Genomic DNA, 10,516 nt, shown 5'->3' with positions numbered 1-10,516 from the left:
AATAAAATCAAGCAGGGCTCAGTGACACGTGCCTTTAATTTCAGCACTCAGGAGGCAGAGGAAGGCAACCTCTGTAAATTTAAGGCCAGCCTGGTCTATAGAGTGAGTTCCAGGACAGCCAAGGCTATACAGAGAAATCTTGTCCCAAAATACCACAAATCAAGCAGGTATATGCTTTTAATCCCAGCACTTCAGAGGCAGAGGCAGGCAGTTCTGAGTTCAAGGCCAGCCTGGTCTATGGAGTTAGTTCCATTCCAGGACAGCCAGGACCACACAGAGAAACCTTGTCTCAAAATAAAATAAAGTAAAAAATAAATCATTTTTTAAAAGCCTTTTTTCCCCCCTTTCTTTCCAAAAGACAGTTATAGGGGCTGGGTATATAATTCAGTTGAATTGCCTAGCACACACAAGGCCCTGGGGTTCCTCCTGCAGCATTAGGGGGGGGGAAAAGCAGGCAACCATGGAAACTGAGCTTCAAGAGATAAGACACTGAAAACTGTCTGATCGCAGCTGGGAGGAGGACAGCCATAGAGAAAGGTAGAGAAAGGGTGGGGTGTGTGGACCGTGGGGCCAGGGAACCCGCTGCAGCAGGGAGGGAAGGGGAAGCGTGGTATGGGAGGTGATGTACACTCAGAGCTTGGAAGAGATGAACAGGTGGGAAGAGTCCGGGTGATTTCCAGCTCCGCCCCACACTGCACCAATGGAAAGTCGCCATGCTTCACGGTGGAAGCGTGATGTAGCTGCTACAAGATAACATATGGAGTCAGGCAAGGTGGTGCATGCCTGCAGTCCCAGCACTCTGGAGGTGAAGACAGGATTCTAAGTCGGAGGCCAACCTGGACGAGATAAACAAGATTCCGTCTCAAAAACCCAAGGGCTTGGTGATGAGGTCTGCACCTAGCATGCGCAAAAACCAAGGTAAAGGTAAGGGGCGGGGCGGGGGGGGGGAAGATGGCTGGAGAGAGGAGGGAAGGAGAGAGAGGAAAAAGGAAAAGGGAAACCTGTGGGAACCTTCATGGCCTGTGATAGGTAACGGGTTTTTGCAGGTTTCCAACGCACTAACCACAATCTGACCCAGAGGCACAAGCCTGCTACAATCTCAGCATGTGGAGGCCAAGGATCATGAGTTTGAAGCTAGCCTGGGTTACATAGCAGCATCCTGTCTCAGAAAAACAAGAGCCAGGTATGGTATCACATGCCTGAAATTCCAAAACTTGGGAGCCCAGGATGCCCCTGAGCTCATCTTCCTACAAAAGACTCTATGTCAAAACAACAAACAATCCAGGCAGCGCCTTTAATCCCAGCACTCGGGAGGCAGAGGCAGGCGGATCTCTGTGAGTTCGAGACCAGCCTGGTCTACAGAGCTAGTTTCAGAACAACTAGGGCTACACAAAGACACCCTGTCTTGGATTTAAAACAAAACAAAACAAAAACAAAGAAAATTACATTAAGAAAAAAAAGATGAAGCAGCTGGATGTGATGGTACACACCTTTATTACAGTATTGCGGAGACCGAGTTCCAGATCACCTGGTCTACATAGCAAGTTCCAGGCCAGTCAGAGTTATAGTAAAATCCTTGTCTCAAAACAAACACAAGCTCGGGAGGCAGAGGCAGGCGGATCTCTGTGAGTTCGAGACCAGCCTGGTCTACAGAGCTAGTTCCAGGACAGGCTCCAAAGCCACAGAGAAACCCTGTCTTGAAAAAAACAAAAAAACAAAAACAAAAAACAAAAAACAAACACAAGATGAAGCAAGAAGCAGACCACCCTGGGCTCTGAGGGCTGATAGGAGTTGATACTTCATCCTGAGGGAAGTGGGCCATCAGGAAAGGCTCTAAAGAGCCGGCTGGACATGGTGGTGCACACCTTTAACCCCAGCACTGGGGAGGCAGAAGCAGGCAGATCCCTGTGAGTTTGAGGCCTGCCTGGTCTACAAAGTAAATTCTAGGACAGCCAAGGCTACACAGAGAAAAACCCTGTCTTAAAAAACAAACAAAGAAAGAAAAGTGTTTAAGAAGGGGTGACAGGAACAGCAACTGAAGCAAAGGCTGGGGCTAAGGTGACCTCACACAGACTTTATGAATTCTCCTTACCTTCTCCGCTGGGCGAAGCGTTGCCTAACATAAAGAGGAGTACAAGGAAACCCACCCCCTTCTCCTTGCTCAGCAGAGACAGGGCCAGGCTTGGGTTCTACCCCTCTGCAATCTAGATGCAGTTTACAACTTGAAAAGTCACTTAGTCCAGGTGCCAGGATGAGGTGGGGCACTGCAGGTGGGGACTGGCTGTGAGGCCCGGTCCTGCAGGGCCTAGCCCTGGTCTTAGAGGAGCTGCAGCCTGCCAGCTCCTACCCACGCCCCAACTCCTGCTCCAGCCCCACCTGCTGTGCTCAGCACCTGGGCTCCCCCTCCTTGTCCCCATCTTCCTCTTAGGGAAGAGAGAGCTTGGCAGAGCCGGGGAGCCGGGAGTTTCCTCCACCTACTCCCGCTCCCACACAACAGAGCCTGCACCAGATTCAGAGGACACCAGATTCCTGCAGAACCCCCTCCTCTGCCAGGCACTCAGGAATGGCACTGGCAGAACCGGGTGAAGTGGTGCAGGCCTGGGATCCCAGCACTTGGGGTGCTGAGGTCGGAGGATTCCTAAGAGTTCAACCTGGATTAGATAACAAGACCCTGTCACAGAAACAAACACGTAAAAAAAAAAACAAGGCTAGCAAGAATTCATCCTGGCAAGGTGCTTGCTGTGCAAGCCTGGCCAGCTGAGTTCAACCCCCATAATTCACATTAAGGTGAGAGAATCAGTAGGGCATAGTGGAGCACATGTTTAATCCTGGGGTTTAGGAGACAGAGACAGGAGATCTCTGTGAATTTAGGCCAGCCTGGTCTGTATAGTGAGTTCAAAGCTAGCCAAGGCTACACAGTGAGACCTTGAGTACCTGTTGCGTACCAGACCCTGTGTCCTTTGGGAAGGACAATACCCACAGTCAGCAACATCCCATGTGTTTTACAGAGGTACAAAGTGGAGTCCAGAGAGCAAGGCTGATTTCATCTGGGGAGTAGTATGTGGACACCAAGGAGAATTTCCTACACCATAAAGAATCAGGAAGAGACCAGGCATAATGGCTCACAGCTGTAATCCCCATCAGTTAGGATGAGGCAGAAGGGCAGCACTGTTTCAGCACCTACACAGGGCACCTCAATTCCCATTGTAACTCTTGCTCCAGGAGATCCAATGCCCTCTTCTGGACTCTTCAGGTACATACGTAGTGTGTGCATGCATGCTCGCACGCACGCACACACATGTGTGTGCAAACACACGTGCGCGCGCACACATGCACATACACACATATACACACAGTTGGTTTTTTTATCTTTAAAAAAAGAAGAATGCTCTCTTGGTCATTTTATCATGGATGAGGGATCGGCTCATGAGGCCACACTTGGAGGTACTTCCGACAGTGGTTGACGGGGAGAGCCGTCATCTTCTTTAGCAGCATGGCCCCAGTAAGCAACCTCCTCTCATCCATGTTCAGGAAAGCAACTTTAAACTCAGTGGGTCACACACACACAAGACCCGAGGAAGTAGGAAGGGGACTTTTTAGGGACAGAAGGCCTCAGCAAAAGAGGGTAGGAGAATGAGAGAGAATTCCAGTGCTTGCTGAGACCAAGACAGCCACTGATTCTTCACACTGACTCCTTGAAACAGTGTGACATCATCCATGCTCCAGAGGTGGTCACAGTGGTGTAAAAGACCCTAAAGTTTTGTCCATATACATGGACAAAAGTGTCAAAGAACAAAAATAAATAAGTAAATGAAATGCCCTTGCTAAGTCAGGCCCAGTAGTTGATATCTGTGATCTCAGCACTCAGGGGGCTGCGGTGGACTGCGGTTTGAAGACAGACTGAACTACACGGTGAGCTCTAGGTCAGCCTGGGCCACACGGAGAAATCTTTTCTCAAAGAAATAAATAAACAAACAAATGAATGAATGAATGATTTTTTAGATAGATAGATAACTGGGTGATGGTGGCACACTCCTTTAATTCCAGCACTCAGGAGGCAGAGGCAGGTGGATCTCTTTGAGTTCAAAGCCAGCCTGGTCTGTAACTGAGTTGCAGGGCAGGCTCCAAAGCTACACAGAAGAAACCCTGTCTTGAAATGCCAGAAAGAAAGAAAGAAAGAAAGAAAGAAAGAAAGAAAGAAAGAAAGAAAGATTGAGGATATGGAAAGAAAGAAACAGAATTCTCAGAGAACAGAGTGCTCAATATAGCATAGCCCTGGGTTGGATCCCGAACAACATATCAACTGGACATGGCAGCACTCACCTGTGATCCCCATACTTGGGTTTTGGATCCAGTTTCAGGAAAGCGTGTGCTACAAGAGACCCACATGGTGGAGAGAAAGAACGACCACCTCAAGTTGTTCTCTGACCTCCAGTTGAGGCCTCTGGCACACACTTCACAAGCAGACTAAATACATCAAATGTAAAAGGAAGACCTACTCTTGGTGGCAGAGGGAAGTCTAAGAATATAGCAACTGCTTAGGGCCAAAGCAACCATGGAGCCCTCACACTGACCCTGTGAGATGCTGTGCTTTTATCCACGCTCCAAAGGGTTGAAACTACAGTTGGCAGGTTGCTGGAGTGGGATTTGAACCCCACTTTGTCTGTTTCCCTGTTTGTACCTTATAGGAGCTTGGGTAAAGGATGTGTGGAGTCCTGGGGAGATTTGCAGGAGGTGGAGTCAGGAAGAAGAGAAGTTCAAGGTCACCCTCCCTCTGCTATGAAGAAAATTTGAGCTGGTTAAGAGAGAGAGATGGTTTAGTGGCTAGGAGCACTGGTTTTTCTTCCATAGGACCCTGCTTCGATTCCCAGCACCCACATGGCAGCTCACAACTGTCTATTACTCCTGTTCTAGGGGGAATCTGATGCCCTCTTCTGGCTTCCTTGGGCACTGCATGCACATGGTGCACAGATATACAGGCAGGCAAAACACCCACACATATAAAATAAAATTAAAAAGAGAAGGGGCGGGGAGAGGTACTCTGGGAGATACCAAGCTGACACTGGGGTTCTGGTGGGGACTGGTTGGCTCTGGCAGATGAAAAGGAGGGAAATGTCAGAGGTTATGTCCCAGGTGGCTTCCATACTGCAGAAAGAATCTGGTAATGTTCTCTACAATAAATGGTCCAGAGTGGGGACCTATACCCGCCACCTGCCCAGCTCACCCAGGAAGATACTTTATTCTCCAGACATTCGTGCACATCCCGCAGCCATTTGTGTATGCGTTCAGCCAACTTAATGGATCACTGAGTGGATGCTGGCTGCTGGGCTGGGAGCTGGGGAGGCATCATTAGCGGTTCACTGCAACAGCCTCAGGTATGGATTGGAAGTCTGGGTTTGCAGCTGACTTGCGGTGGTGAGTCCCGGCTCGACCTTCAGCTTATTGTGACTTAAGGCGAGTGAGTGTTCAGACCTTTTATGGTTTTTTTTTTTTNTTTTTTTTTTTTTTTTTTTTTTTTTTTTTTTGTCATCTGTAAGATGGAAACATTAACGGCACCTACATGCCTGGAATAGTGTGAGCACTCGGTGTTAGCTGCCTTTGTTTCCCTTTCACTAGGAGCCAGGTCCGGTACACAGTTTAACTATTTCATTCCAATAGTGATAAGTTATCCTGCTGCAGGCAGCGGGGGCTGGAGGTGGGGCAGGCTTCCCAGACTGATAACCAGTGGACCTAGGCTGGACTGCTGGGAAAGCAGAAGGAGGGCACAGGTCTGGAGGCAGGAGAGACCGAGAGGAGGTAGGCCCCGGAGGCAGAGCAACAAGGTCAGGGTTTCTGTCACTGTGACTCTTTGAACCTCCAAGCAGTGCTGAGAAGTAGGTCATGGAGACATCCCAGCCCCATTTTACAGAAAACACTCTGAGGCCTCCAGACAACAGTGACTTAGCAGGTCTGTCTGTGAGGAGGTGGCTTAGGGGGCCCGGAAGGGACAGGCCTGAGAAAAGGCCTTTGTCCCTGTGCCTGCTGGGAGAAGACCAGCAAGAGATGAGACTGCAGCTGGTCACCAGCAGCTGTGGTGGCCAGAGCTGCATTCCTTCCCTGCCAGCAGGGCAAGTCCAGGCTTAAGCAGGGGCCTGGAATTTTCTTCTGGTCTTAAAAAAAGACAAAACAAAGTAAAGTGGGAAAAAAAAAAAAGAAAAAAAAAAAACCCAAAAAACCCTATGTGAGTCAACATTAAGTTGTACTGTGACTTCAAACAGACACAGCTTTGAACTGGCCCCAGAACCTCCAAGTCCCCGGGATAAACCTCCCAGCAGCGAGTTTCTGGGAATGACAAGGAAGTCTGGAGTCAGAGTCCAGACTTTGTGGTGAGTCTTGGCTCGGCCCCTCCGCCTTGCTGTGTGACCTCATGCAGGTCACCAGCCCTCTCTGGGTCCTCCAAACTGAAGGAAGGGAGGAGGGCGGGCGGGATGATATAAGAGGGGCGGAGAGTCCAGCAACTAGCTCCAGCCAGCTGCAACCAGCCTCACTGCTCTCCAAGTTGGAGGTACTTGGGTTCGCGGGGTGGGGGCGGTTAGTGGGGGTTGGTGGTGGTAGTGGTGGTGTCTGGAAGCTGGAGACAGGCAGCCTTTCATCTTTAGCTGGCCCAGGGTCGGGGCAGGTTGGCAGGCTCCACATCCCGAGATCACGTTTCAGGCTAGAAGGGGCCTTCCTGTGACCTCAGCCGGCCAGCCTCGTCCCCTCCTCCATCCACACCAGAGGGAAACGAGCAGCATCCCACCCAAGGTCACTGGCCAGCAAGTGGCTGTCCTTCGGCCTGCCCTTCCCTCCCCTCCTACTGGAGCCAGCCCCCACCCCCGCAGCTCCCCCTGCAAAGCCCTGGTCTCCTGGGCCATTAGGAATCTGCCAGGCGAGGCGTGGTCTTTTTCCTCCCTCTTGCTTCTTGGCTGGTTTTCCCAGCTCTCCAAAAGCTGCCTCCTGCAAAAAGCCTCGGGTGCCTGTACAGGAACATTTTTCTTTAAAAAAAAAAAAAAGAGGAGGGGCTGGGGGGACCTCAAAGAGAGAGAGAGAGAGAGAGAGAGAGAGAGAGAGAGAGAGAGAGAGAGAGAGAGATGCAGCTATGGTTTGGGTAGAAAAGCAACCAGCTCCTTAATCCTTGCCTGCAACCTCTGCCTCCCCAGCCAGCCTGTTGGCTCTAGGCCCTGGAAAGAAGCCGGTGCTCCAGCAAGAGGCCTAGACCTGTCCCCCGCCCGCGTGCCCGCATCCGTATCCGCACCACCCCTCTCTCTTTTTGTGTTTGCTGTGTCTTTTTCGGAACCCGGAGATAAGCTGTAGAGCTCAGCAGGGCTGGGAAAATGTGGGAGCTGCAGAGGGGTCTGGCGGGGAAACCTCACTGCCCTGCCCTCTTGGCCATTCTCTGCAGAGCAGAAGTTGCAGGATCTGGATTGTTCAACCCTAGCCACCCCTCCTCTTCCTGCCTTCGCCCGTTTTCTTGAATCACTGGTCTCTCCAGTGCAAGCTCCCCCACGGCCATCACCCATATCTTCGCTATTATTGACTTGTATAGGACTTGGCTTCTTCTTCTTTTTTTAAGAGCCATTTACTTTCACATTCGAAGTCTTTATTCATTGGAACCTGACACAGTGGTGGCAGCCAATGTCCCACCCTTTGCTCTGGCCTGCTTCGGCATCTGACCACAGCTTAGCTGTGTTGCTGGATGTGTGTCTTTTTTTTGTTTTTTTTTGTTTTTTTGGGACAGGGTTTCTCTGTAGCTTTGGAGCCTGTCCTGGAACTAGCTCTTGTAGACCAGGCTGGCCTCAAACTCACAGAGATCTGCCTGCCTCTGCCTCCCGAGTGTTGTGATTAAAGGCGTGCGCCACTTGAAGTGTGTCTTGAATGAATGAATGCAAACCATAAGCAAATCCCCCAAAATATTGAGAGACACTCTGTGAAGGGCCATTTGGCAATGGTGCCACCCTCTTAAAGGCCTTTTCGAGCCAGTGAGTGAGGTCATGCTCACATACAATCCCGACATTCAGGAAGCAGAGGTGGGATTGTCCAGCCTGCATTACATAGCGAGTACCAGGCCAGCCAGAGCTACACTAGTAATATTCTTTTCTCAGAAACAAACAAACAAATAAAAAAAAATAAATCAGGCCAGCAGTCTGGCTCAGTGGGTAAGGCTGTTTGGGGCCAAGCCTAAGAATCTGAGTTCATTTCCCACCACATGATAGAAGGCTCCTGGCCACTCCCATTTATGATAAATACATGTGAGACAAAATAAAAACTAAGAGAAATCTTGCACCCCTGCCCAGTACCCTCATCACCTCTCTCTATTTACCAGCCCCTAGGGAGGCTTTCTTTTCCCCTGGAAGCCATCTTTCCTCTTGCCTCTCAACTGCTGCCTATGAAATTCCCTGTGCCGCCCCCCACCCCCGCTGACGTGTGTGCGTACTGGGGACTCAGGTATGCTAGGCAAACTCTACCACAAAGTGACATCCCCACACTTTTTCCTTTTTATTTTGAGCTAACGTTTCATTCAATTGCCTAGGTTGGCGGTGAACTTCAGCCTGTGACTTGGCCTTGAATTTGCAATCCTCCTTCCTCATCCCTAGCTGCTGGCCTTGAACCAGCTGGGGTTCAAGGCATTCTCTGCTACTTAGCCTATTTATTTGGTGTGTGTGTGGGGGCCTGGGTGGAGATCAGAAGATAATTGCAGGAGTCCTTTCTCTCCTCCCACCATGCAGACCCCAGCGATCAAACTGAGGTCCTCAGATTTGCCAGTGGGTCCCTTTGACCACTGAACCACCCTGTTTGGATTTTAATACAGGTCTCTGGTAGCTCGGGCCGGTCTCAAATTTGCTATGAAATTGAGGAGAATGACCTTGAACTTCCTGCCTCCACACACCAAGTATAGGGATTTCAGGTGTGAGTTACTGCACCCATCCAGTGCCGCCACGTCAGTTTTTTTTATGTATGGCTTCTTTCTCATTAAGAGGCACTTGGAGGCAGAGGCTAGGTAGATTGATCCTGAGTCACTGGTGCCCTGCATCAGCCTCAACAGCAGCAGACAGCAATCTATGCTTATTAAATGAATAGACTAGTAACGGAGGTTAAGTTCAGGCAGGATTTGGGCTTTTCAGGGCAGGGAGGGGGGGGATAGGCGCTGGGGGGTGAACTCAGGCCTTGCTGGGGTTAAGTGCTTTGTCTACCTCAGCCACGTGTAAGCTTTGGAAGGCAAGAAGAAAAAGCATAGCATGTTGTCGACAAGGGTACAGAGTCAGGACACAGACACATGTCCTCCTCGGCTTCATCAAGGCACGTGTGGACACAGTGTTAACTGCTGTCACTACTGTTGTGGTCCTGCCCGACATTTGGTCCTGCCTGACATTTTTTTTTTAATCTGCCATCTCACTTAGTTCTTACCACAGCCCAAAGAACCAGGGTATGTTTGGTTGTTGTCCCTTTTCCTAAAGAAATGAGGTAGAAGCAGGCTGGACAGTTTGCTGGGGTCACTTGCTGGGTAAGTGGCAGGAAGGGGATTTGAACCCAGGTCTCTCTAACCCTGCCGCCCACCCGCGTTCCCTGACTGCAGCACCTGCCTGCAGGAGGAGGACGAGAAGAAGGGGGCAGAGTGGCATGGTGGGAAGGCAGGGGGGCTCCGCTGAGCTGAGGCCTCAGAAGCTGAGCAGCAGGCAGCTTCTTTCTAGACCTTTCATTTCTGGCAGTCTGTTCCAAGCAGGTGAAAAACCCTACAGAGGGCCCTTCTCTCATTCCCCACTTCCCACCTCCTCCCAGCTGCCTCTTCCCCCACGCTGGGAGGGGGAGGTCAGGTATGCCGCTGGGGATGCAGGGGGGAGCGGAGTGAGGAAGGTAGGGGAACGTCATTCCAGCTCCTTCCCCTTCAAAGGCGCTCAGGGAGGAGAGAGCATTCCAGGTGGAAGGAAAGGCAAGCGCAAAGGCAGCGGATTAAGGATGTGGAGGCGGGGAGAGCCTGTGAGCCAGGCTGGGACCGAGGTTTGGGGCCCCCTGGGATTGCTCAGTGAAGAAGAACTTGTTTGGAGGAGAGAGGCGAGGGAGAGAGAGAGAGAGAGAGAGAGAGAGAGAGAGAGAGAGAGAGAGAGAGAGACTGTGTACCCAGCAAGAGCTGAGGAGCTGAGGATGCCAGAGGAAGGGGAGTGGCAGGACTTTCTGTGAGCACTGTACTCTCCACCCACTCCCCACACAGATAGGATGCAGGATGCAGAGAGGTGATTCGTTTTGATGCCTCTGTTTTGTACCTGGGGCTCTGCTAGCTCGGTACCAGACCCAGGCCCGTAGCTCTTCAAGCTTTCTCACGTTTTCTCTCGCTTCCTACAAGATCCATATAATTTGCCCCATTTTATAGACAAGAAAACTGAGGCTAGGCAGGTTATATACCTTGACCGAAACCAGAAATCATTGGGTTGTCTGGCTGGTTAGGTTTGTGGTTATGCTTTTTTTTTTTTTTTTTTTTTTTTTTTTTTTTTTTTTTCCCCCC

General features: G+C 50.5%; 1 protein-coding gene across 1 annotated transcript in view; it reads left to right on the top strand.

Annotated features, from left to right (window-relative positions):
• Nucleotides 1-6,466: 6,466 nt before the first annotated feature.
• Nucleotides 6,467-10,516, top strand: part of Wasf2 (WASP family member 2) — an 89,505-nt gene continuing 85,455 nt past the window's right edge. The window contains exon 1 of the mRNA XM_050150399.1: nucleotides 6,467-6,544. The gene's annotated coding sequence lies outside the window, so the exon portion shown is untranslated. The remainder of the gene's footprint in view (nucleotides 6,545-10,516) is intronic.

This window comes from Alexandromys fortis, unplaced genomic scaffold (genome assembly GCF_014885135.2).
Source record: "Alexandromys fortis isolate MF-2015 unplaced genomic scaffold, M_Fortis_MF-2015_v1.1 scaffold_26, whole genome shotgun sequence".
Lineage (NCBI taxonomy): Eukaryota > Metazoa > Chordata > Mammalia > Rodentia > Cricetidae > Alexandromys > Alexandromys fortis.
Note: the sequence above shows the minus strand (reverse complement) of the source record. Positions and strands in the feature narration are given on the sequence as shown.